The sequence below is a fragment of the Macaca nemestrina genome, chromosome 15 (assembly GCF_043159975.1).
Source record: "Macaca nemestrina isolate mMacNem1 chromosome 15, mMacNem.hap1, whole genome shotgun sequence".
NCBI lineage: Eukaryota > Metazoa > Chordata > Mammalia > Primates > Cercopithecidae > Macaca > Macaca nemestrina.
The window spans coordinates 52344077-52368665 of record NC_092139.1 but is presented as its reverse complement, the minus strand read 5'-3'; the positions used below and the strand labels follow the sequence as shown (position 1 = coordinate 52368665).

The 24589-nt window shown below is 42.2% G+C and overlaps 1 protein-coding gene and 1 long non-coding RNA gene across 3 annotated transcripts in view; one reads left to right on the top strand and one right to left on the bottom strand.

Annotated features, from left to right (window-relative positions):
• LOC105486821 (uncharacterized) overlaps window positions 1–6307 on the top strand; it is a 35049-nt gene extending 28742 nt beyond the window's left edge. For both annotated transcript variants that reach the window (XR_011613575.1, XR_003019209.2), the window contains one exon: window positions 6174–6307. This is a non-coding gene — a long non-coding RNA (uncharacterized lncRNA). The remainder of the gene's footprint in view (window positions 1–6173) is intronic.
• LOC105486824 (D-aminoacyl-tRNA deacylase 1) overlaps window positions 1–24589 on the bottom strand; it is a 170046-nt gene that overhangs the window by 87542 nt on the left and 57915 nt on the right. The gene's annotated exons all lie outside the window — the stretch shown is intronic.

Here is a 24589-nt window from a genome sequence, read left to right as displayed (position 1 = left end):
AGTGCTGTTTTTAATGCTTTATGCAATAAATAGCACAGGAGTAACTTTTCCAGCTTACTCTGGCTTTAGCCTCTCGGTTATGAAGTCAATGCTTTAAAAGTGGAATAACTCAGAGTGCAATTGGCCAAAAACATTAAGCTGTTCTGTGCTGATGGAGATGGGATAAAGGCCTTGAGAAATAATGAAAAGGAGGCCCTGCACTGGGGAGTTATGTTCGTTCATCATAGGGATCAATTAAAACCTCCGCATGACCCCAGACTCTTTACAACTACAATGTTTTAAACATGTTTTCATTGAAATGTTCTCAATTAAATAAGCCATTAAAGTAAGAGAACAAAATTTAAACTGTAATGAGACCAAGGTCGCAAGATCAAATAAATACTAGAGAATGAGAAAGGGGCCCCTTAAATGAGAATGTCATGTGAAGTGGCAGCCTTTCTCCATCCGCCTGCCTTTATTCTACTAAGCAAAAGAGCCACAGACTGCAGATTCCAGGGCATGTGCACTGTGGGGACTGTTTGGAAGAGCACTGACTAAGGATTGACAAGGCATCTCTCAGTTCCATTTCCAAGAGGTTGTCATCCACAGCCACACCCAAGAATGGTTAGTACACCCAAGAATCTGCCGAGTGGGTCCATGGGACAAACACTAAAGGAAATGACACAAAATAATTCACTATGAATGCCACCAGCACTCCAGACTCATGTTTTTCTGTTAATAGATGATATGATGATCATCACAATGTTTTCACTGTCTGGATGTACAGAAACCTCAGAAGGTGTCACTCCACGGCTTCTCTGTTCATTGGCTTGATTTGCTCTTAGCCTCTCACGAACCAATGAAGAACAACAAGATTTGATGTGAGCAGGAGAAACAGCAACACCATGTTCTCATTCCGATGACACAAAGTTTCTTTATTCTGAGTAAATGACTTCATTTAGAACTCTAATCAAAAGCAAGTATCTGTTGACAGCCTACTCTGTGCACTGCAATGGGAGCTGTGGGAGAGTTTTAAGTTCTGGTTCTTGCCTTAAGAAGTTCATAATTTAATTGCAGTACAAGACATGAGCTCTTGAGAAGTCAAATGGAAATGACTTACATTTGTTTGTTTGTTTTTGAGACATAGTCTTGCTCTGTCACCCAGGTTGGAGTGCAGTGGCGTGATCTTGGCTCACTGCAACCTCCACCTCCTGGGTTCAGGCAGTTTTCTTGCCTCAGCCTCCTGAGTAGCTGGGATTACAGGTGTGCACTACCATACCCAGCTAATTTTTGTATTTTTGGTAGAGATGGAGTTCTGCCATGTTGGCCAGGCTGGTCTCGAACTCCTGACCTCAAGTGATCAGCCCACCTCAGCCTCCCAAAGTGTGGGATTATACGCATGAGCCACCGTGCCCGGCCAAAATGACTTATATTTGAAGACAATGAGAGCGCTAACAAACGGCTGTACACATCAGCAGTACACACACACAGACATCCCATGCCTGCCATTCAAATTCAAAATCCATGCTAGAGAGAAGAGGGCAGGAAGAAGGAGACCAATTTGCAGCCATGTAGGTGACAGAGTTACAGCACAGACTTGTGGACAACAAAATGCAGGTGTGTACTTGCAGACAATCCCTACAGGGAAGCAGTTGGAGACAGGAATGGAGACACAGACCTGGCTCAGTCTGAAGTTTGCTCTTTACCCCCAAAGGAACTGCAGCCAGCAAAGACTTGTCGAGAGAACTGCTGTGATCAAAGCGCTCAAGAAATATTAAGCAGGCCACGGTATGCAAGACACAGTACAGAAACCCTTGGCATGCAGACCCCCCGGGAGCGATTAGAATAACTCCAGTTTGAAGTGATAAGGCCTCAAGTTCAGCAGTCACACACACACAATGGAAAATCTGGGTCATCTGCACCTAACATTTAGAGGCTGGGGAGAGGGGTGAGAGAGGCACTAAGAGCAGGCCCAGCAGAGCAAGTGCTCAGTCAACAGTGGTCACTCATGTTGTTTTCATTATCACCAAGATGTGGATGAACAAGCCCTGGTTACAGATGAGGAACAGAAAGCCAAGGAAAAGGGGGTAGATCCCAAGAGCCTGATCCGATGACAGAATCCCGCGCACGATGGGGAAAGAGGAGCTCAGCTGAGGAATGCGAAGACGGGCCAGCTTTCAGGCAGAAATACCTGGCCTCCAGTTTCGTGCAGGTCCACAGCCTGGAGGGAGTCGCCGGCCTGAGGGAAGCGGCAGGACTCTCAAGGACAGGGCATCAGGCAGCATCAAGGGCAGACCCTCGACCAGCCGGAGGCGACTCTGCTGGCAAACCCCAACTCCAGAGCTATGGCTTCCACCTGTGTGGCCAAAGGCCCCTCAGGAGTGGCCTCAGAGACACCCCTTCCCACACTCTCCTACTCACCTCACTACCCCCTGGTCCCCATGCCAAACAGCAGCTCATGATGTTTCCTATCACAGTCCAGATATAATTACAAGTCCACAAAGGGGTCCCTGCTAAGGAAGCTTGAACACAAGCGCTCTATAAAGTGCCCTCCTTGCCTTTTGAGGATGCAGCCAAGCCACCAAGGTGAGCTGCGCCTCTCAGATATGCCTGTTCTGGGTGAGACTTGCACCTCAAAGATGCTCGTTAGCCAAAATAAGGAGAAATCCATTTCTGCAAGCAAGGCAGCCACAGCTGCAAAAATGTCCAATTCTATAGCATTAAAGCTGAAAAGAGAACCTTTAAATGACCTCACATTCAGCTCTAAAAAGTTGAGAGGCAGAAAAATCTGGAAAAGGGCAAGTGAAGCTGTTTAGTTTCCTAGGAAAGAACAGTGAGCAGTTCAGAGGGGACTGTGAGCTGCGTGAAAATGAGAACCTGGTAGCTCATTTTACTCAACAATGCCACTGAGGCTCCAGACGCAGAAGAAAACACCTCCCAGTAATGACTCGGGGGCTCAGTCTCTATCCCCTGGCCACTGGCGGTGGTGGCCCCAGGAGCTCTAACACTCAGGATGGGGCCTTGCCAGAGGTGTGGGTCGAGCTAACTTCACTGACAACAGAGGTCTTCAAATGGTGCCACTAACCCACTGCTTGGCTCCTGGCTCCCTCACCCCTAAACAATTGCAGGATTCAGCTGCCACTCTTCAGCAATTACACTTGCATGCCAAAATCCTCACAGGAATATAACTGCCTGCTCCTTTTTAGAGCTGTTAGGAACTGACCTGTTTATCATGTGTGTAACACACTGACATCTCATAAAAAGAAACTCAAGAAAATTCAAAATTCAAAACAGCTTGTCCAACTATATCCTACAATCAGGTAGCACTCAGCACTCATCCAATAGTACTAGCCTAAAATGTGTTTTTAAGTTTCAAAACATAAATCAAAAATAGATAATAAAAACTGGTACTACAGACATCTGGTATCTTAAAAATATATAAACACATGGACAAACATATGTTGTTCTGTTCAACAGTATTACAAGAACCAAATACTGACATTTGTAACACCTTCAGGAAGCTATGTTAAAAGCAATGCATCTTGTTTTCTTATGGAAAAAGAATTGGCAACCTCTGTTTAAATTTATCAGCCATACACATGTGCAGACAGTTTAAGGACTGCCCTGGGCACCTTTGCACCTATAAGCATTTCTCATTTGGGATACGCAAGTCATTCCCATCTGAGGTAGGTAGGTACTCACTCCCTATGCATCTGATGAGGGCCTTCTGCAGGTCAAGTAATGTGCCAGGTGCCAGAGACAGAAGAGAAAGTGACCTGTACCCAGAGGCAGAGGTATGGGGAGAAGGGAGAGGGTGCTTTCTGTGGAAATCTGGCAAATAGATTTAGGTAAGAAGTGGCAAGTGACTGGACTCATTAACACAGAAGCTGGTGGTCAGTTCATAAGGCAGACGGATCCATGTCACAGTCGCTGAGGGTCACCTGAACGTGTGGCAGGGCAAGGAAGGAATGCCTTCATTGGATCAACAAATGTTCAAAAAAACACCTGCCATATGGCAGGGAGGATCTTGCCTTCAAGCGACACATGCCCTCTCACGTTCCATCCTTCCTTCAAGTGAACTCATAAGAAGGGAACTGTCAGCAGAGCAGCCCCATTTGGTTTCTGAGTCCCAAAACCTCCTCTCTGCCTGTCCCATCAGCAATCTTTCAGCTCTGGAAAGGCTTGTCAGGGCCGCTTAGACAACAGTGGTCTCCTCTCCAGGAGGAGCTGAGCCATCTTTGAACTCTGTAGTCCCCTGGCTGCTTCCTGGAACACCTGCTGCTGATGAAAAGCAGGCCCTGATTTGACGGGTACCAGCTGCTGAGAACAAAACACCCAAGGTAATCGTGGTGCAGAATGGCTGCTTTAATGAAAAGCAATGCCATCTGATGGGCTAGGTGCACTTCATGAAACAAGAGGTCGGGTTTCCTTTTAAAAGCAAACTACACAGATCCCTTTGGCATCCCCACCACCTAGCCCTCCTTGGTTTCCACATCCACTTAGAATTCTCTCACACCTGCTGGAAGTCAGGGGTCGTAAGCATATCACAAGTGCCTCGTACTGCCAGGCTGGATGGAACCGTTTGGCTGGCTGCTGCTTTAGCCGCCTGGGGCTGCTTCCAGGAGCAGCGCCTTCTTCCCTGCCCCTCCCACAATCTGCATTTAGAAATTCAGCACAAATCCCTTGTTTTCTTCAACTCTGGGTTTCATTTATAGGGGTTGGAAACTAATGTGCTTTTTGGCTCATATAATGAGAAAAATCTTTTGATTAAAATACACACATAAACTGATTCCTTTTTTGAAGCAAACACAATTTTCCATGTTGCTTTAAAAAAAATGAAGTAGACAAAGTGCAATCACTAAAGTATATCAAACTCTGCTAAAGGATGACAGAAAGTAGGAAGAAAACTATAGCAAGAAGATGGTGAAATCAAATGTCAAGGGAGAGAGACAAATCTTTCTTACAGAAGAATTCCAGGCCGGGCGCGGTGGCTCAAGCCTGTAATCCCAGCACTTTGGGAGGCCAAGACGGGCGGATCACGAGGTCAGAAGATCGAGACCATCCTGGCTAACCCGGTGAAACCCCGTCTCTACTAAAAAAATACAAAAAACTAGCCAGGTGAGGTGGTGGGCACCTGTAGTCCCAGCTACTTGGGAGGCTGAGGCAGGAGAATGGCCTGGACTCGGGAGGCGGAGCTTGCAATGAGCTGAGATCCAGCCACTGCACTCCAGCCTGGGCGACAGAGGGAGACTCCATCTCAAAAAAAAAAAAAAAAAGAATTCCAAATAGGGTTGCCAGATTTAACAAAATACAGGACATCTAATTAAATGTGAAGTTTGGATACTGCAAGGGACACACACTAAAAAAAAAAATTTCTTGTTTATCTGCAATTAAATCTATCTCGGTGTCCTGCCACTATAAATAATGCATGTAGTTAACTTCAGGAGATGTTAATCCTCTCAACCCCTGTAAGAAAGGACTGTGCTTAGTGACTTACTCTCAAAGAACAGAGGAGGAAAAGAGAAAAATAGTAACTTTACAATGGAGAGGCCTGGCCAACACTACATTAACCAGGTGATCAATGTTAACATCACCAGGGATGTTACATGGATGTCACATACCCCCTGACGTGACATGAGAAGGGTACTTCAGTTTTTGGTACTCCTCCCAAAAACTCAGAACCATAGTCTACCACCAGAAAAACCTTGGACCCAGATATTCTATAGGGTACATGGCCAGTCCTCCTCAAGACTGTCAAGGTGGTGAAAAACAAGGAAAGGCTGAGAAACTGTCACAGACAACAAAATGCAGTGTGGCAGATCCTGAAACAGGATCCCAGACTAGACTCTGGAACAGAAAGAGGATATACATGGAAAAACTGGTGCAATCCAAAAATATGTATTTAATACTAATGTACCCAATTGTCAGTTTCTTAATTTTGACAATATGTTGTGGGGGTAACAATGGGGGCATCTAGATGAGGTATATGAGTGCTCTCTACACTCTCAGCAACATTTCTATTTTTGCAAATTTTCTGTAAATCTAAAATATTTCAAAATAAAAACTTAAAAAATATATATTTGTGTGTAACATGCAAGAGAAAAAATAAACCTATAGACCACACACATTCTTTTGTAAAGCATTATTGACAAGACTATAAAAACTGACTTTTATTTTATTTGTTTACATTTCAGATGACTAAGTAACCCTTGCAAACAGGGCTGCAAAGGATGGGTACTTCATCAAACACTAAAGACTGCTACTTTTCAGCAATGGTGGTCCTACATGCCAAAGATGTTCCAGAGCCATTTGTCACATTGTAACTCAGGACATCATTCAAACTAAGAATACCTACCTAAGTTGAGTAACCCAGACTCTTCCTGGAACTCACAAACTAGAGAAACTGACCAGCCTGCCAGGGCAGCAGCACAGGCTCCTGAGCCTGATGGAAAGGCAGGTCTGACTCCACAGCTGGCACCCCTCAAGGGGATACCCGAAGAGAGCTTCTCCAGAGCCGGGGCTGATCCCAGGAGGCAGGCCAGCCACCAGTGGAGCACTAGGCAGGTGCCCTGCTGGCATCTGTCTGAGGGCTGCTGTTGGAGATGCCTGGGCCTCTAGTGAAGTGCCAGCCCATCACAGAAGCAGACACTGGGCACAACTGCCAAGACCCACTGGCCCCCAGCCCCGACTGAACCCACCTTCCTTTCAGCAGCGGTCTCCAAACTCAGTGATGGCCCACACTACTGGTAAAAAGATTGGGGGCATGTTCCCCCCATACTGCCCGCTCACTACTTATAAGTTAGCTATGTCTTCTGTGGTATTCACACATTAAAACATTATAAAATGACCCGAGATACATATAAATAGGAGTGGTAATATTTACTTTCCATCCTCCAAATTGCTTTTTTTTTTAAATTTTTTTGCTGACAGCCCACACTAGAGACCACTGGCTTATTAAGTCCCTGACCCCCACCCATCCTGTGTACCCAGGTCTCCCTTAAGGAAGAGGTCGGGGGAGATGGGATTTGAGGCAACTAGTGACCCTAACCTAGCTCTAGATGCCTGGGAAAAGTGAGTCCTGCAGGGCCCCTAAACAGACCAGCAGGAGCCCCTGGGCCACACACCCTTGCCTCACACACAACACACCCCACACTTCTACCAGAGCTGTAGATTGAAAAAGCAAACTGGCCATGTCATCTCTCTGCTTAAAATTTTTCCAAGGCTTCCAAGACTGTGAAGTCAAAATACAAAGTGCTTAAAATGGTGTCCACAGCTTCAACTGAGTTCCTGAGCCAAATCGGTTCCCCAAATCAGCCGCCATGACCCCTGGCCACCACCACACAGATCTGCTCATGGATTCAGGACAGCATCACTGCAGAATCCTGAATCCTGCTGTAGAATTTCCCATCACTGAGGACATTATAAGAAACAGCATGGAGCTAAGCCCCAGATGCCAATACCATCAGAAAGCAGCAACATGAGGGACATGAAGGCAGTCAGTCACCTCCTCATTAGAACATCCTAGAAGACTGTATGAGTGGGAAGAACACTTTCTCATGCTCAGAGGTGAATACACCAGGCATTCATTGTATTATTCCTTCTTATAGGTCTTAAATAAGAAAGCACAGTAAAAATGTTTGGGAAAAAAGAGTGAAAAGGACATACACGGAGGGCGGAGAAAGATGGCCGAATAGGAACAGCTCCAGTCTCCAGCTCCCAGCGCAAGCGACACAGAAGACAGACTCCACCTCTGGGGACAGGGCACAGCTAAACAACAACAACAACAAAAGCAGCAGAAACCTCTGCAGACGCAAACGACTCTGACAGCTTTGAAGAGAGCAGTGGATCTCCCAACACGGAGGTTGAGATCTGAGAACGGACAGACTGCCTGCTCAAGTGGGTCCCTGACCCCCGAGTAGCCTAACTGGGAGACATCCCCCACTAGGGGCAGACCGACACCCCATGCCTCATATGGTGGAGTACACCCCTGAGAGGAAGCTTCCAAAGCAAGAATCAGGTACACTCGCTGTTCAGCAATATTCTATCTTCTGCAGCCTCTGCTGCTGATACCCAGGCAAACAGGGTCTGGAGTGGATCTCAAGCAATCTCCAACAGACCTACAGCTGAGGGTCCTGACTGTTAGAAGGAAAACTAACAAACAGGAAGGACACCCACACCAAAACCCCATCAGTACGTCACCATCATCGAAGACCAGAGGCAGATAAAATCACAAAGATGGGGAAAAAGCAGGGCAGAAAAGCTGGAAATTCAAAAAATAAGAGCACATCTCCCCCTGCAAAGGAACGCAGCTCATCGCCAGCAACGGATCAAAGCTGGACGGAGAATGACTTTGACGAGATGAGAGAAGAAGACTTCAGTCCATCCAACTTCTCAGAGCTAAAGGAGGAATTACGTACCCAGCGCAAAGGAACTAAAAATCTTGAAAAAAGAGTGGAAGAATTGATAACTAGAATAATTAATGCAGAGAAGGCCATAAATGAACTGACAGAGATGAAAACCGTGACACGAGAAATACGTGACAAATGCACAAGCTTCAGTAACCGACTCGATCAACTGGAAGAAAGAGTATCAGCGATTGAGGATCAAATGAATGAAATGAAGCGAGAAGAGAAATCTAAAGAAAAAAGAAGAAAAATAAATGAACAAAGCCTGCAAGAAGTATCGGATTATGTAAAAAGACCAAATCTACATCTGATTGGGGTGCCTGAAAGTGAGGGGGAAAATGGAACCAAGTTGGAAAACACTCTGCAGGATATCATCCAGGAGAACTTCCCCAACCTAGTAGGGCAGGCCAACATTCAAATCCAGGAAATACAGAGAACACCACAAAGATACTCCTCGAGAAGAGCAACTCCAAGACACATAATTGCCAGATTCACCAAAGTTGAAATGAAGGAAAAAATCTTAAGGGCAGCCAGAGAGAAAGGTCAGGTTACCCACAAAGGGAAGCCCATCAGACTAACAGCAGATCTCTCGGCAGAAACTCCACAAGCCAGAAGAGAGTGGGGGCCAATATTCAACATTCTTATAGAAAAGAATTTTCAACCCAGAATTTCATATCCAGCCAAACTAAATTTCATAAGTGAATGAGAAATAAAATCCTTTACAGATAAGCAAATGCTTAGAGATTTTGTCACCACCAGGCCTGCCTTACAAGAGACCCTGAAGGAAGCACTCAACATGGAAAGGAACAACCGGTACCAGTCATTGCAAAAACATGCCAAAATGTAAAAACCATCAAGGCTAGGAAGAAACTGCATCAACTAACGAACAAAATAACCAGTTAATATCATAATGGCAGGATCAAGTTCACACATAACAATATTAACCTTAAATGTAAATGGACTAAATGGTCCAATTAAAAGACACAGACTGGCAAATTGGATAAAGAGTCAAGACCCATCAGTCTGCTGTATTCAGGAGACCCATCTCACATTCAGAGACATACATAGGCTCAAAATAAAGGGATGGAGGAAGATCTACCAAGCAAATGGAGAACAAAAAAAAGCAGGGGTTGCAATACTAGTCTCTGATAAAACAGACTGTAAACCATCAAAGATCAAAAGAGACAAAGAAGGCCATTACATAATGGTAAAGGGATCAATTCAACAGGAAGAGCTAACTATCCTAAATATATATGCACCCAATACAGGAGCACCCAGATTCATAAAGCAAGTCCTTAGAGACTTAGAAAGAGACTTAGACTCCCATACAATAATAATGGGAGACTTCAATACTCCACTGTCAACATTAGACAGACCAATGGGACAGAAAGTTAACAAGGATATCCAGGAATTGAACTCATCTCTGCAGCAAGCAGACCTAATAGACATCTACAGAACTCTCCACCCCAAATCAACAGAATATACATTCTTCTCAGCACCACGTCACACTTATTACAAAATTGACCACATAATTGGAAGTAAAGCACTCCTCAGCAAATGTACAAGAACAGAAATTATAACAAACTGTCTCTCAGACCACAGTGCAATCAAACTAGAACTCAGGACTAAGAAAATCAAAACCGCTCAACTACATGGAAACTGAATAACCTGCTCCTGAATGACTACCGGGTACATAACAAAATGAAGGCAGAAAGAAAGATGTTCTTTGAAACCAACGAGAACAAAGATACAACATACTAGAATCTCTGGGACACATTTAAAGCAGTGCGTAGAGGGAAATTTATAGCACTAAATGCCCACAAGAGAAAGCTGGAAAGATCTAAAATTGATACTCTAACATCACAATTAAAAGAACTAGAGAAGCAAGGGCAAACACATTCAAAAGCTAGCAGAAGGCAAGAAATAACTAATATCAGAGCAGAACTGAAGGAGATAGAGACACAAAAAACCCTCCAAAAAAATCAATGAATCCAGGAGTTGGCTTTTTGAAAAGATCAACAAAATTGATAGACCGCTAGCAAGACTAATAAAGAAGAAAAGAAAGAAGAATCAAATAGACACAATAAAAAATGATAAAGGGGATATCACCACCAACCCCACAAAAATACAAATTACCATCAGAGAATACTATAAACACCTCTACACAAATAAACTAGAAAATCTAGAAGAAATGGATAATTTCCTGGACACTTACACTCTCCCAAGACTAAACCAGGAAGAAGCTGAATCCCTGAATAGACCAATAGCAGGCTCTGAAATTAAGGCAATAATTAATAGCCTACCAACCAAAAAAAGTCCAGGACCAGATGGATTTACAGCTGAATTCTACCAGAGGTACAAAGAGGAGCTGGTACCATTCCTTCTGAAACTATTCCAATCAATAGAAAAAGAGGGAATCCTCCCTAACTCATTTTATGAGACCAACATCATCCTGATACCAAAGCCTGGCAGAGACACAACAAAAAAAGAGAATTTTAGACCAATATCCCTGATGAACATCGATGCAAAAATCCTCAATAAAATACTGGCACACCGAATCCAGCAGCACATCAAAAAGCTTATCCACCATGATCAAGTGGGCTTCATCCCTAGGAGGCAAGGCTGGTTCAACATATGCAAATCAATAAACATAATCCAGCATATAAACAGAACCAAAGACAAAAACCACATGATTATCTCAATAGATGCAGAAAAGGCCTTTGACAAAATTCAACAGCCCTTCATGCTAAAAACGCTCAATAAATTCAATACTGATGGAACGTATCTCAAAATAATAAGAGCTATTTATGACAAACCCACATCTAATATCATACTGAATGGGCAAAAACTGGAAAAATTCCCTTTGAATTTAGGGCACAAGACAGGGATGCCCTCTCTCACCACTCCTATTCAACATAGTGGTGGAAGTTCTGGCTAGGGCAATCAGGCAAGAGAAAGAAATACAGAGTATTCAGTTAGGAAAAGAAGAAGTCAAATTGTCCCTGTTTGCAGATGACATGATTGTATATTTAGAAAACCCCATTGTCTCAGCCCAAAATCTCCTTATGCTGATAAGAAACTTCAGCAAAGTCTCAGAATACAAAATTAATGTGCAAAAATCACAAGCATTCTTATACACCAGTAACAGACAAACAGAGAGCCAAATCATGAATGAACTTCCATTCACAATTGCTTCAAAGAGAATGAAATACCTAGGAATCCAACTTACAAGGGATGTAAAGGACCTCTTCAAGGAGAACTACAAACCACTGCTCAGTGAAATAAAAGAGGAAACAAACAAATGGAAGAACATACCAAGCTCATGGATAGGAAGAAACAATATCGTGAAAATGGCCATACTGCCCAAGGTAATTTATAGACTCAATGCCATCCCCATTAAGCTACCAATGAGTTTCTTCACAGAATTGGAAAAAACTGCTTTAAAGTTCATATGGAACCAAAAAAGACCCCACATTGCCAAGACAATCCTAAGTCAAAAGAACAAAGCTGGAGGCATCACGCTACCTGACTTCAAACTATACTACAAGGCTACAGTAACCAAAACAGCATGGTACTGGTACCAAAACAGAGATATAGACCAATGGAACAGAACAGAGTCCTCAGAAATAATACCACACATCTACAGCCAACTGATCTTTGACAAACCTCAGAAAAACAAGAAATGGGGAAAGGATTCCCTATTTAATAAATGGTGCTGGGAAAATTGGCTAGCCATAAGTAGAAAGCTGAAACTGGATCCTTTCCTTACTCCTTATACGAAAATTAATTCAAGATGGATTAGAGACTTAAATGTTAGACCTAATACCATAAAAACCCTAGAAGAAAACCTAGGTAATACCATTCAGGACATAGGCATGGGCAAGGACTTCATGTCTGAAACACCAAAAGCAACGGCAACAAAAGCCAAAATTGACAAATGGGATCTAATTAAACTAAAGAGCTTCTGCACAGCAAAAGAAACTACCATCAGAGTGAACAGGCAACCTACAGAACGGGAGAAAATTTTTGCAATCTACTCATCTGACAAAGGGCTAATATCCAGAACCTACAAAGAACTCAAACAAATTTACAAGAAAAAAAACAACCCCATCAAAAAGTGGGCAAAGGATATGAACAGGCATTTCTCAAAAGAAGACATTCATACAGCCAACAGACAAATGAAAAAATGCTCATCATTGGCCATCAGAGAAATGCAAATCAAAACCACAATGAGATACCATCTCACACCAGTTAGAATGGCAATCATTAACAAGTCAGGAAACAACAGGTGCTGAAGAGGATGCAGAAAAATAGGAACACTTTTACACTGTTGGTGGGATTGTAAACTAGTTCAACCATTATGGAAAACAGTATGGCGATTCCTCAAGGATCTAGAACTAGAAGTACCATATGACCCAGCCATCCCATTACTGGGGATATACCCAAAGGATTATAAATCATGCTGCTATAAAGACACATGCACACGTATGTTTATTGTGGCACTATTCACAATAGCAAAGACTTGGAATCAACCCAAATGTCCATCAGTGACAGACTGGATTAAGAAAATGTGGCACATATACACCATGGAATACTATGCAGCCATAAAAAAGGATGAGTTTGTGTCCTTTGTAGGGACATGGATGCAGCTGGAAACCATCATTCTCAGCAAACTGTCGCAAGAACAGAAAACCAGACATCGCATGTTCTCACTCATAGGTGGGAACTGAACAACGAGATCACTTGGACTCAGGAAGGGGAACATCACACACGGGGGCCTCTCATGGGGAGGGGGGACGGGGGAGGGATTGCATTGGGAGTTATACCTGATGTTAATGATGAGTTGATGGGTGCTGACGAGTTGATGGGTGCAGCACACCAACATGGCACAAGTATACATATGTAACAAACCTGCACGTTATGCACATGTACCCTAGAACTTAAAGTAAAATAAAAAAAAAAAAAAAAGAAAAGGACATACACAAAATGAACTCTGTTCACAGAAGCAATTCTGTTCTGAAAGATTGTTGAAAAAAATAAATACAGTCATCCATCACTTAACTGTGGGACACATTCCGAGAAATGCATGGTTAGGTGATTTCATCGTCTTGTGAACATCACCAAGTGACTTACACAAACCTAGATGATACAGCCCACTACACACCTAAGCTATGTGGTAGAGCCTATTGCTCCTAGGCTACAGACCTGTACAGCACGTGATATGGTTTGGCTTTGTGTCCCCACCCAAATCTCATCTCAAATTGTAATCTCCATGATCCCTACATGTCATGGGAGGGACCCAGTGAGAGGTAACTGAATCATGGGGGCACTTTCTCCCATGCTGTTCTCATGATATCTGATGGTTTTATAAATGTCTAGTAGTTCCCCTGCTGGCACTCATTCTCTCTCCTGCTGCCCTGTGAAGAGGTGCCTTTTCTACAATTATAAGTTTCATGAGGCCTCCGTAGCTATGCATAACTGTGAGTCAATTAAATCTCTTTCCTTTATACATTAACCAGTCTCTGGTATTTCTTCATAGTGGCATGAGAACAAACGAATACAGCATGTTACTCTACTGAATACTGTAGGCAACTGTAACACAATGGTATTTGTGTATCTAAACATAGAAAAGAAACAATATTATAATCTTATGGGACCAGCATGATGTACATATATAGATGGACCACTGCATAGATACGTGTAATCCATGGTTAACCAAACATCATTATGTGGTATGTGACTGTAATCTGATTTATTAAATTAAATGAGCCATTCATTTTGGTAAGAACATAGATCAAAGTACTTAATTACCTATTGTATGGAAACTTTGTATTTTTTGTGTTTTTATAGATATAGAGTCTCACCATGTTGCCCAGGCTAGCCTAGAACTCCTGGACTCATTGATCCTCCCATCTCAGCCTCCCAAAGTGCTGGGATTACAGGTGTGAGCCACCACCACACCCAGCTATATGGACACTTTCTATGAAACTTTTCTACCAAACTAGATCATGAAAACAAGGTTGCCAGCCCTATTAAGGCATCCCATGAAACTAGGATGCCAGCCCTATTAAGACCTTTCCAAAGGGAAAAGCCATTGTCAACAGAGGTTAACACTGTCCTTCTGACCTGGGTAGGATACCAAAGAGGCAGGGAACTGAGAGGACAAGACCACTGGGCATAACCAGAGACTGGGCATAACCATGGTTCCTGCCAAATCACGACCCCAGCCTCCCCATTCCCACTGCACAACAAAAGCAATAAAAATGATTTTGAGATAAGAGTCATAAAAAGAAAGCTAATTTATCAGTAATTTCACCTCCTGAGCCACAACTGAGTTATCTGAAGCAGCTGTGTCAGTTCAACAATGTGACAAGAAGGCCAGAACTGACCAGATGGCTGTTTTATATCTATTTAAAAGGAAAGTGGAACCAAAAAAAACAGGAGAGGGGAATATTTGACTTCTCTCCTATTATCTATTTGGAAATGTCAGTACATATAGGATATAGGTCAACCACATTCTTTTTAACTGGCGCACAGTACTCTACATTATGGACAAGACACCCTTTGGGTAACCTTTCCTCTACTGATGAGCATTTTGGTTGTTTGGATAGTGCTGTATTGAGTATCCTTCTACCAATACCTTTCTGCACATGTGCATGTGCTTCTGGAGCGGCTTGCAGAAATGGAAGTGCTCAGTCAGGTTAGGTCTGATTCTGATTTTGCTCAACATTTGCTGACTGCTTTCCAAAAACACTCTCCCCCACCCCGCAGCTGGGCATGGTGGCTCACACCTGTAATCCCAGAACTTTGGGAGGCTATGGCAGGCAGATTGCTTGAGGTCAGGAGTTCGAGACCAGCCTGGCCAAGAAAAATTGCTGGTATTATTGATTTTTAATTTTTACCAATCTAACAAGGCAAAACATGGGAGCTTATAACTTGCATTTCCTGGATCATCAGGAATATTGAATATCTTTTCACAACTTTGTTTTTAAGAAATGGGGTCTTGCTCTGTCATCCAGGCTGGAGTGCAGTGGTACAATCATAGCTCACTGCAGCCTTGAACTCCTGGCCTCAAGCGATCCTCCCACCTCACCCTTCTAAGTAGCTAGGACTACAGGTGTGTACCACCATGCCTGGCTAAGTTTTAAATTTTCTGTAGAGACAGGGTCTCACTATGCTGCCCAGGCTGGTCTCAAACTCTTGACCTCAAGCAGTCTTCCTGCCTCAGTCTCCCAAAGTGCTGGGATTACAGGCATGAGCCACTATGCCTGGTCTCTTTTCAAATCTTAATGTCCATTTATATTTCTTCAGGACATTACCTGTTATCAGCCTTTTCTCAGCTTCCTATGGCTCTTCAGCCTCGTTTTTCTTATTGATTTGTAGGTGCTCTTTATAGATTCCAAATATTATTACTTTGTTTAAAAAAAGTTTCATAAATGGAGAGACATAGCATGTTTAAAGACTAGAAGACTTGGCTGAGCGCGGTGGCTCACGCCTGTAATCCCAACACTTTGGGAGGCCGAGGTGGGCAGATCACAAGGTCAGGAGATCAAGACCATCCTGACTAACACAGTGAAACCCCGTCCCTACTAAAAATACAAAAAACTAGCCGGGCGTGGTGGTGGGCGCCTGTAGTCCCAGCTACTCGGGAGGCTGAGGCAGGAGAATGGCGTGAACCCGGGAGGTGGAGCTTGCAGTGAGCCGAGATTGCACCACTGCACTCCAGCCTGGGCGACAGAGCAAGACTCCATCTGAAAAAAAAAAAAAAAAAAAAAGACTAGAAGACTCAACACAGTAAAAAAGTTAAATCTCTGCAAATTGAGTATAGGTTTAATACAATTCCTATCAAATTCCCAGCATCATTTTTTGTAGACACAGACAGTTTTTTCTAAAATGTATACAGAAAGGCACAGGTCCTAGAACTGCTAAAAACATGTCTGACAAAGGAGAATAAAGTGGGAGGAAATACTGGACCCAAAATTAAGGCTTACTATATAGCTACAGTGATCAAGATAGAGTGATAAGGGCAGAGGGATAGGCACAAAGATGAATGGAACAAAACAGAGCCCAGAAACAGACCACACAAATAAGCCTAACTAGTTTTTGACAAAGGTGTAAAAATGGACGCAAGACAGTGCTGGATCAACAAGACATCTACAGAAGCAAAGAAAATGAACCTCAACCTAAAGGTGGGTAGACTGAATTATTGTCAATATCCTGGTTGGGATATTATCTGTGGTTCTGCAAGATGCTTCCACGTTAGGAGAAACTGGGTGAGGGGTACACAGCATCTCACTGTATTATTTCTTACTATAGAATGTGACCCTATAGTAACCTCAATACAAAATTCAATTTAAAATATTACAAATATTTTCTCCTAGCCTAACTTTTTTCTTCTGAATTTGTTTATGGTATATGGAGTTAATTTTTATCTAGTCAAAATGTATCCCCTGGATTTATTTAATATTTTATACTTCACAATTTTCTCGAGGTTGCTAAAATGACCACATAGGATGTCTATTTTAAACTCTCTTTATACTAAATAATTTTTTTTGGTAATAAAAAGTCTTTTTTTTTTTATTTCTTCCTTTTTCTTTCAGTTTCTGCTTTGCTAAATAAAAATTTCTTTTTTGGGCCACCCACGGTGGCTTATGCCTGTAATCCCAGGACTTTGGGAGGCCAAGGCAGGCAGATCACTTGAGCTCAGGAGTTCGAGACCAGCCTTGGCAACATGGTGAAACCCTGTCTCTTGCCAAGCATACTTGTGTGCACCTGTAGGCCCAGCTACTCAGGAGGCTAGGATAGGAGGATTGCTTGAGTCTGGGAGCTTGAGGCTGCAGTGAGCCATGATCACACCACTACACTCCAGCCTGGGCACCAGAGCGAGACCCTATCTCAAAAAATAAAAATAAAAAACTTTTTTTTTTGAGACGGAGTCTCACTCTGGCGCCCAGGCTGGAGTGCAGTGGCGCAATCTCAGCTCACTACAACCTCTACCCTTCCGAGTAGCTGTGATTACAGGCTTCCACCACCATGCAGAGCTAATTTTTATATTTTTAGTAGAGATGGGGTCTCACCATGTTGTCCAGGCTGGTCTCAAACTCCTCTCCTGACCTCAAGTGATCCGCCACCTCAGCCTCCCAAAGTGCTGGGATCACAGATGTGAGCCACCATGCCCGGTTGGTAAAAAAAATATATTTTTTTCTTTCTTTCTTTCTTTTTTAAAGTTCTAGGATACATGTGCTGAACATGCAGGTTTGTTACATAGGTATACATGTGCCATGGTGATTTGCTATACCTATTAACCTGTCATCTAGGTTTTAAGCCCCGTATGCATTATGTATTTGTCCTAATGCTCTCCCTCTGCTTTCCCCCCACCCCCTGACAGGCCCCAGTGTATGATGTTCCTCTCTCCGTGTCCACATGTTCTCACTGTTCAACTCCTACTTATGAGTGAGAACATGCGGTGTCTGGTTTTCTGTTCCTATGCTAGTTTGCTGAGGATGATGGTTTCCAGCTTCATCCATGTCCCTCCAAAGAATATGAACTCATTCTTTAAAAAAATTTTTTTTTATTAACCATAAGAAACTCTATAAAAGACAACATTTTAAAAATTAAACAAAACTGAGGACATTAAAAGATATAGTTAAGTAATCTCAATTTCAAGCTTAAGTTGATATGACAAAAGAGAAATTAAACATCCTGAATATAATAGAAAGGGCACACGTACTTGTAGCTGTTCATGAAGGGAGGGAGGAAAGAGTCTGCAAAGACAGGAGAATGGGAGAGTTCCCTTCCACAGGTCAGCCTGGGTACTCATGGTGGGAGCAACAGGGCCAAAGGCACAAACCAGTGCTGGGCACTGCTTTTGACCAAGTTTGTGAGCACGTGACTCGGGCTTGAGTCCATCAGACTACGTCCCAGAAAGAAAAGATGTCTGTTTCGCTTTTCTAAAATGTTATTGAGGAGTATATAAAAAGTATTAGTTTTGAAATTATAAATTCTTCTTAAGAAAGCAGGCATGCACATTTGAGATCTCTGTGCTTATGCTTTTTCTTTTTTAAAAAAAATTCATTTAGATATCTTAGAACTACAAATAATAAAGCTCATTTTCAATTCCTAAAATGTGCCCGATGCCATTATTTCTAGAGTGCACAAATGTGCCATCTTTCTGCAGAGAGGTAAGTGGCCTGTCCAAAGCTGTCAGATGCCACACCCAAGTCTGGGGCATCAGGGGGCTGCTTCTCTAAGCGCAGGGCTCACTCTGCACCACAGTCACATCAACTGCTAATCAGTGTCCCACCCCTACATAAGGGGGTAAGGCTGCTTGTACCAAAACTTTCTCCTTTGATGCCAACATGGGGAGTGTTAATAAAGACTGACTGTGAAACAGATAAATATTTATATGTCAGTCATGTTTAACCAGTAGAATAGGAAAAAGTAAAGTCAGAGATCTTCCTCTTCCTACAACTTACTAACCAAGTTACCTGTGTGTTTACATGGGGTTGCACTCGAATTACGAACCATTAACAGACATTGAGAAATGAAACTGGCTAGCACAATGACTTCATCTCAGAAAAGAATGTCAAAGTTCATCCACATTTTCATCTATTAATATCTATGGCAAAGACATAAAGCATAACAAACATTTAATTATCAGAAATTAAGTATAAATAGAAGAGAGACTAGCTATAGCTTGGTATTTAGACCTATAGCTAAATCTTTCAAAAACAAGACCACCACACAGGGATGGGGGCACATACACACACATCTCAGACTATTAGGCTCTCTGCCTAGAATGTTCTTCCCCCAGATATCTACATGGAAAGGGGTTTAATAAATACTTTTTATAGACAGAAATAATGCTTAACAAGCAAACCTATTTAGTGTCACAGAGCCTTGACACTTCTCTCTCTCCCGCTGTGGTAGCCAGCCTCCAAGACATGCCCAAGTATCCTCGCCTCTTGATATTCAGGCCCCGTGCACTCCCCTCTAATATTGAATAAGGCTGACCTGTGTAACCAATAGAATATTGTGGAAATGTGTGATTTGCAAGGCGAAGCCCTGAAGGACGCTGTAGCCTCCACCTTGAACTGCTCACTCTGGGGGAAGCCAGCATCATGTCATAAGCCACGTCAAGCAGGCCTATGGGGAGGCCAGTGTGGGGAAGAACTGAACCTCCTGCCAACTGCCGAGCAAAGCCTCTCCGGAATTCCTGGCTCACAGAAACTACATGAGATACTATATGTTATCGTTTTAAGCCACTAAGCTTGAGGTAATCTGTTACACAGTGACAGATGACTAATAGATATATCTGTATTTCTTTCTAAGATTCCAAGCACTCAGTAGACAATAAGTACTTACTGACTTGAATTAAGGCAATGGTGAGAATGATTTTCTGCTGAGCGATCTGGACTCCCTCATTCTGCTCCTTTTCTTGGCCAAGCCCACATTTAGGCAACCCAATTAGCTAAGGTTAGAGGTGCTATCTCTGGCCAAGAGAAATGGAAAGATTGCAGAGAAGTGATAGTCTGAGTTTTAGACCATTTTTATCTCCAAAGTCTCCAAAACTACTAGAGGTTCTTGGTCTATTTTCTGATAAATAAGAAGGGCTATTATCCTTGCCCCTTGTTTTTTTTCAGCATGTTGCCAACAGAGTAGTAATGCATAAATAGTAATGCATAACCTACAAAAGGCCCAGTGCTAGCTTACCTGTTAATCACGAAGCAGGCACTCTCAGCACACCCTGCTCATTTGTAGAGTAAGGGGTCCCTGTGACCAAGAAAAGACCACACATAGGTGATGGGATGTGCAAACTGGTAATCTGAGAATGGCTTTCCCTTTACTTATAATAGTACTGCCTTTGACAAAATTCAAAGATCTGTGGATTAGTGTTGTATCAATGTTAATTTCCTGGTTTAGATCATTATATTTGAGTTATGAAAAAACAACCATTAAGGAAAGTTGAATAAAGGTATAAAGGTGATCTGCATCCTATTTTTGCAACTTTTTTGTATGACAAATTATTTCAAAATTAAAAAGTTTAAAAACTAGAATTTATTTAAAGTAACAACAAAAAAAGAATACTGCCATTAAAATTTAAACGACACTAAGCCCATTTACTGAAAGGCTCTGATGCCAGTTTTCCAGCATACACCTGGAGAGGCTGTTCTGCCACGGCCACAACTAAGGAAGGTACTGAGACACGTGTGGAGTCTAAGCTTGATTTCAAACCTCCTATTCCCTGGTAAACAAAAGACTTCAAGTGTATGGGGGTGTGGTATTAGCTATGTGGGGGCTGCAGGGACAAGAGCTGTCAAATCTACAACGGCACCTTCTCTGACGACCAGAGGAGAGAGGCAGACATAGTGTTCCCCCAGCATCCATGTGCTCCTGCGTGTTACCAGCCAGCCTCCCAGGAACTGAATGGGAACATGAGCAGAGGTGATGTGTAAGAGTCAGTGAGGTGCCTCCAGACCCCTGTTCCCCTATCATCAGGGTCTGGTGACACAAGCTGGACAGAGACTAGATTCCTGAGTCAACAGATGGAATAGACTCCTGCCAAACTGTGTAGTACTTTAGGGAGATTAACTTTTATTGTGTTAAGCCCTAGAGATTTCTGAGTCTGTCTGCTGTGACAACTAGCATTTCTTAAGATAATCCCTATAAAGACGGTTCCATGTAGAGAATAATTAACCTAGAATTTCTAAGAAAAAAGCCAAAGTGCTAAAAATTATCAAGTCACAATAAAATATTTGTAGAGAAGAAAGAAAATATTCAAGCCTCCTTTATTTCTAGATGTTTCCTCCATTTTCCTACAAAGAAAACAGAAGCAAGCAAGTATTTACATAGAAAAATATTGCCACGCTGCCTGTGTTAGAAAAAAAAAGAAAACAAACGAGGCCGGGTGCAGTGGCTCACGCCTGTAATCCCAGCATTTTAGAAGGCCAAGACAGGTGCATCATCTGAGGTCGGGAGTTCAAGACCAGTCTGGCCAACATGGTGAAACCCCGTCTCTACTAAAAATATAAAAAATTAGCTGGGCATGGTGGCGCATGCCTGTAATCCCAGCTACTCAGGAGGCTGAGGCAGAATCACTTGAACCTGGGAGACAGAGATTGCAGTGAGCCAAGATCAGACCATTGCACTCCAGCCTAGGCAACAAAAGTGAAACTCCCTCTCAAAAAAAAAAAAAGAAGAAAGAAAAGAAAACAAACAAAATGCCCATCAATTAGGAAAATAATATGGCCTTCAATGAAATACTCTCTGGGGACCCCCAGGTATTGCCCCTGATATGATGTGTGCTGCAACCACAATGCTCCCCTCCAGCAGGGCTCTCAATTGTCCATACTTATAGCCCTGCCATGCCACAGGGACGCCCATGCACTTTCTGTGATGGCTGATAATTGCTGATACAGGATAATAGGTACATGGTGGTCCATTATACTATCCCCTCTACTTATGTGAGTTTGGAGTTTTCTATAATACAAAGTTTTAAAAATAAGTATTTCAGAAAAAAATTGCCATAATTAAAACAGACTTACCCTTGCAATAAACAGAAATTATCGCTCTCACTAAAAGAAGCAAGAAAACTAACTCATACAGATAAGCAACTGACCTAGTACATCACTGGTCAGAATGGGTTGCTAACAGATTAACTCATTAGTCTACTATATCATTCATATAAATTCAGTGGTAATCGAAGCTATCTGTATCTAGATTAATTGAAGAGAGTTCATGACCTCCTCTGAAAAACAAAGATACTAAATTGGAAGCATTCCCACCAGACCTCATTTCCTAGGCTATATTACAGATCCTAAAATTATGGGTTCTTGTTTTGTTGTTACTGAAATTAAATTTAAGTGTTATAACATAGCTAAACATTCTAATAACCAAAAACACTCTTTGAAATAATTTTATTCCCAACTACAGATTAAAATGAAATACATAAGCATGATCCATAAGCATTTATTAATTTTCTGAATCATGATTACTTTCTAAAATAATGTAACCTCACTTTAAAAGCACTGTTAATATTGATTAATGCTTTTAAAGTAAAAGGTTTTTTTAGCAATGTAAGAGACTTTTATTTGCATATGTATAAAACCAAAGTCTCCCTTACCAACTGAAACTTTACTCAACAAATTTTTTTTTTTTAATGAGCTTTCTCAGGTTGAATAGATTATTTTTTCCCAGCCCATCAGAGACAGAAAATATTTCTGACAGTGAAAAATACAGGTTCTGGAGATGAGCCAGTGTGACCCCCAGAGCTCTGGCCTGGAGAAACACAACAGAATGGGTCAGCACTCAACAATGGCTTTGCACACAGGTACTGAGAGACTCTCCTTAACACCAGCCAACCTTTGGGGAGAGAGTCCACAGATAGACCTGTAAACTCCTGCGACTACACTGAACTGAGCTGGCCTTCGAAGAACAAATGGCAAGGACTTGAATACTTTCCAGAGCAGCTCACTCTTGGAGGACCCAGTGCCACTGCATTAGTCCATTTTCATACTGCTATGAAGAAATACTCAAGAACAAGTAATTTATTTTTAAAAAAGAGGTTTAATGGACTCACAGTTCCACATAGCTGGGGAGGCCTCACAATCATGGCAGAAGTTGAAGGAGGAGCAAAGGTACATCTTACATGGTGGCAGGCAAGACAACATGTGCAAGGGAACTGCCCTTTATAAAACCATCAGATCTCCTGAGACTTACTCACTATCATGAGAGCAGCACAGGAAAACCCTCCCACTGGGTCTCTCCCACAACATGGGGAGACTATGGGAGCTATTATAAAATTCAAGATGAGATTTGGATGGGGATACAGCCAAACCATATCAGCCACCCACTGGTCTGAGAAATTCTGGAGCTTTATTTGTTTAAACAGACCATATTATAAATTGGAAAGAAATATTTAAGGAAGTTCAGTCAGAAAAAATCTAAAGCTGTGCAGCCTAAAAGACTGTTTTCTATTGGGGCCCAGCTCTCTCACTTAGCCACGTCACATGACCTTGAACAAGTCATTTGAGGCCATCCCCATGCCCCTCCCCTCTCATGATGGCTATGAGGGTCACGTACATGGATCTGAAACTTCAAAACTGTTTGTTCTCAAATGTGTTTTTATTAACAATGATGCTCTGTTATTATAATCCTCCTTCACATATAACAATTTCATTTTTCAAAAGCAAGGTTTACTTTTGGAATTATACATTTCCAAAACAACAGCTTTCTAACATTTCATTTTTAAAAAGTAAACAAACTTTTGGAAAGAATGCCAGAGCTACTAACCAAAGAGAGATGTCCGATTAGAAGTTTATGAATTAACCACTGTCTAATTGTTAAACAAGTATGCTATTTGTCTGTTTAGCTCATATACCTTTCACAGTAATTACAAGCCACTAATAAGTAAAAATTATTTGAATTTCATAAGCTAATTTTTAGAGTATTCTTATTTCACACTCAAAAATCAAACATGTTACTTTCATATATTAGCATACTTCAGACTAATACGTAAGTTCAAAGACAGTTAATTTATGAATCTATTTGTTTGTTTGTTTTTCCTTTGAGACAGAGTCTCACTCTATCACCCAGGCTGGAGTTTATGGTACGATCTTGGCTCACTGCAGCCTCGACCTCCCAGGCTCAGATGATCCTCCCACTGCAGCCTCCCAAACAGCTGACATTATAGGCATACACCATAATACCCAGCTAATCTTTTGTAGAGACAGGGTTTCACCATGTTGCCCAGGCTGGTCTCAAACTCCCAGGCTCAAGCAATATGGCCACCTCAGCTTCCCAAAGTGCTGAAATTACAGGCGTAAGTCATTGTGCCTGGTCTGTTCTTTAATTAATTAGTTAATTAAGTCAATGCCACGTGGCCACAACCCACTTGCTAAAGCCCCAAACCGCAGCTGAGTGATCCCTTTTTGCTTCAGGAAGCCTCAGACACACTGGCAAAAATTCTGTTTCTTAAGCAAGTCAGCCAACAATTGCTCCTGAACACCACTCTCCTCTATTCCCCAGTGCCATTTAGTCCCTAAACAGACATGACAGCATCCATCATTCTGTTCTAAATTCAGCAAAAATCCACAATTTATCATACTATTTTTAGTCCCACCCCATATCTGCATAGAGTTTTGCAGTCTATGAAGCATTTTTCCTATTGTGCCTCCCTTTCTACTGCTTCATACTGATGGAAATTC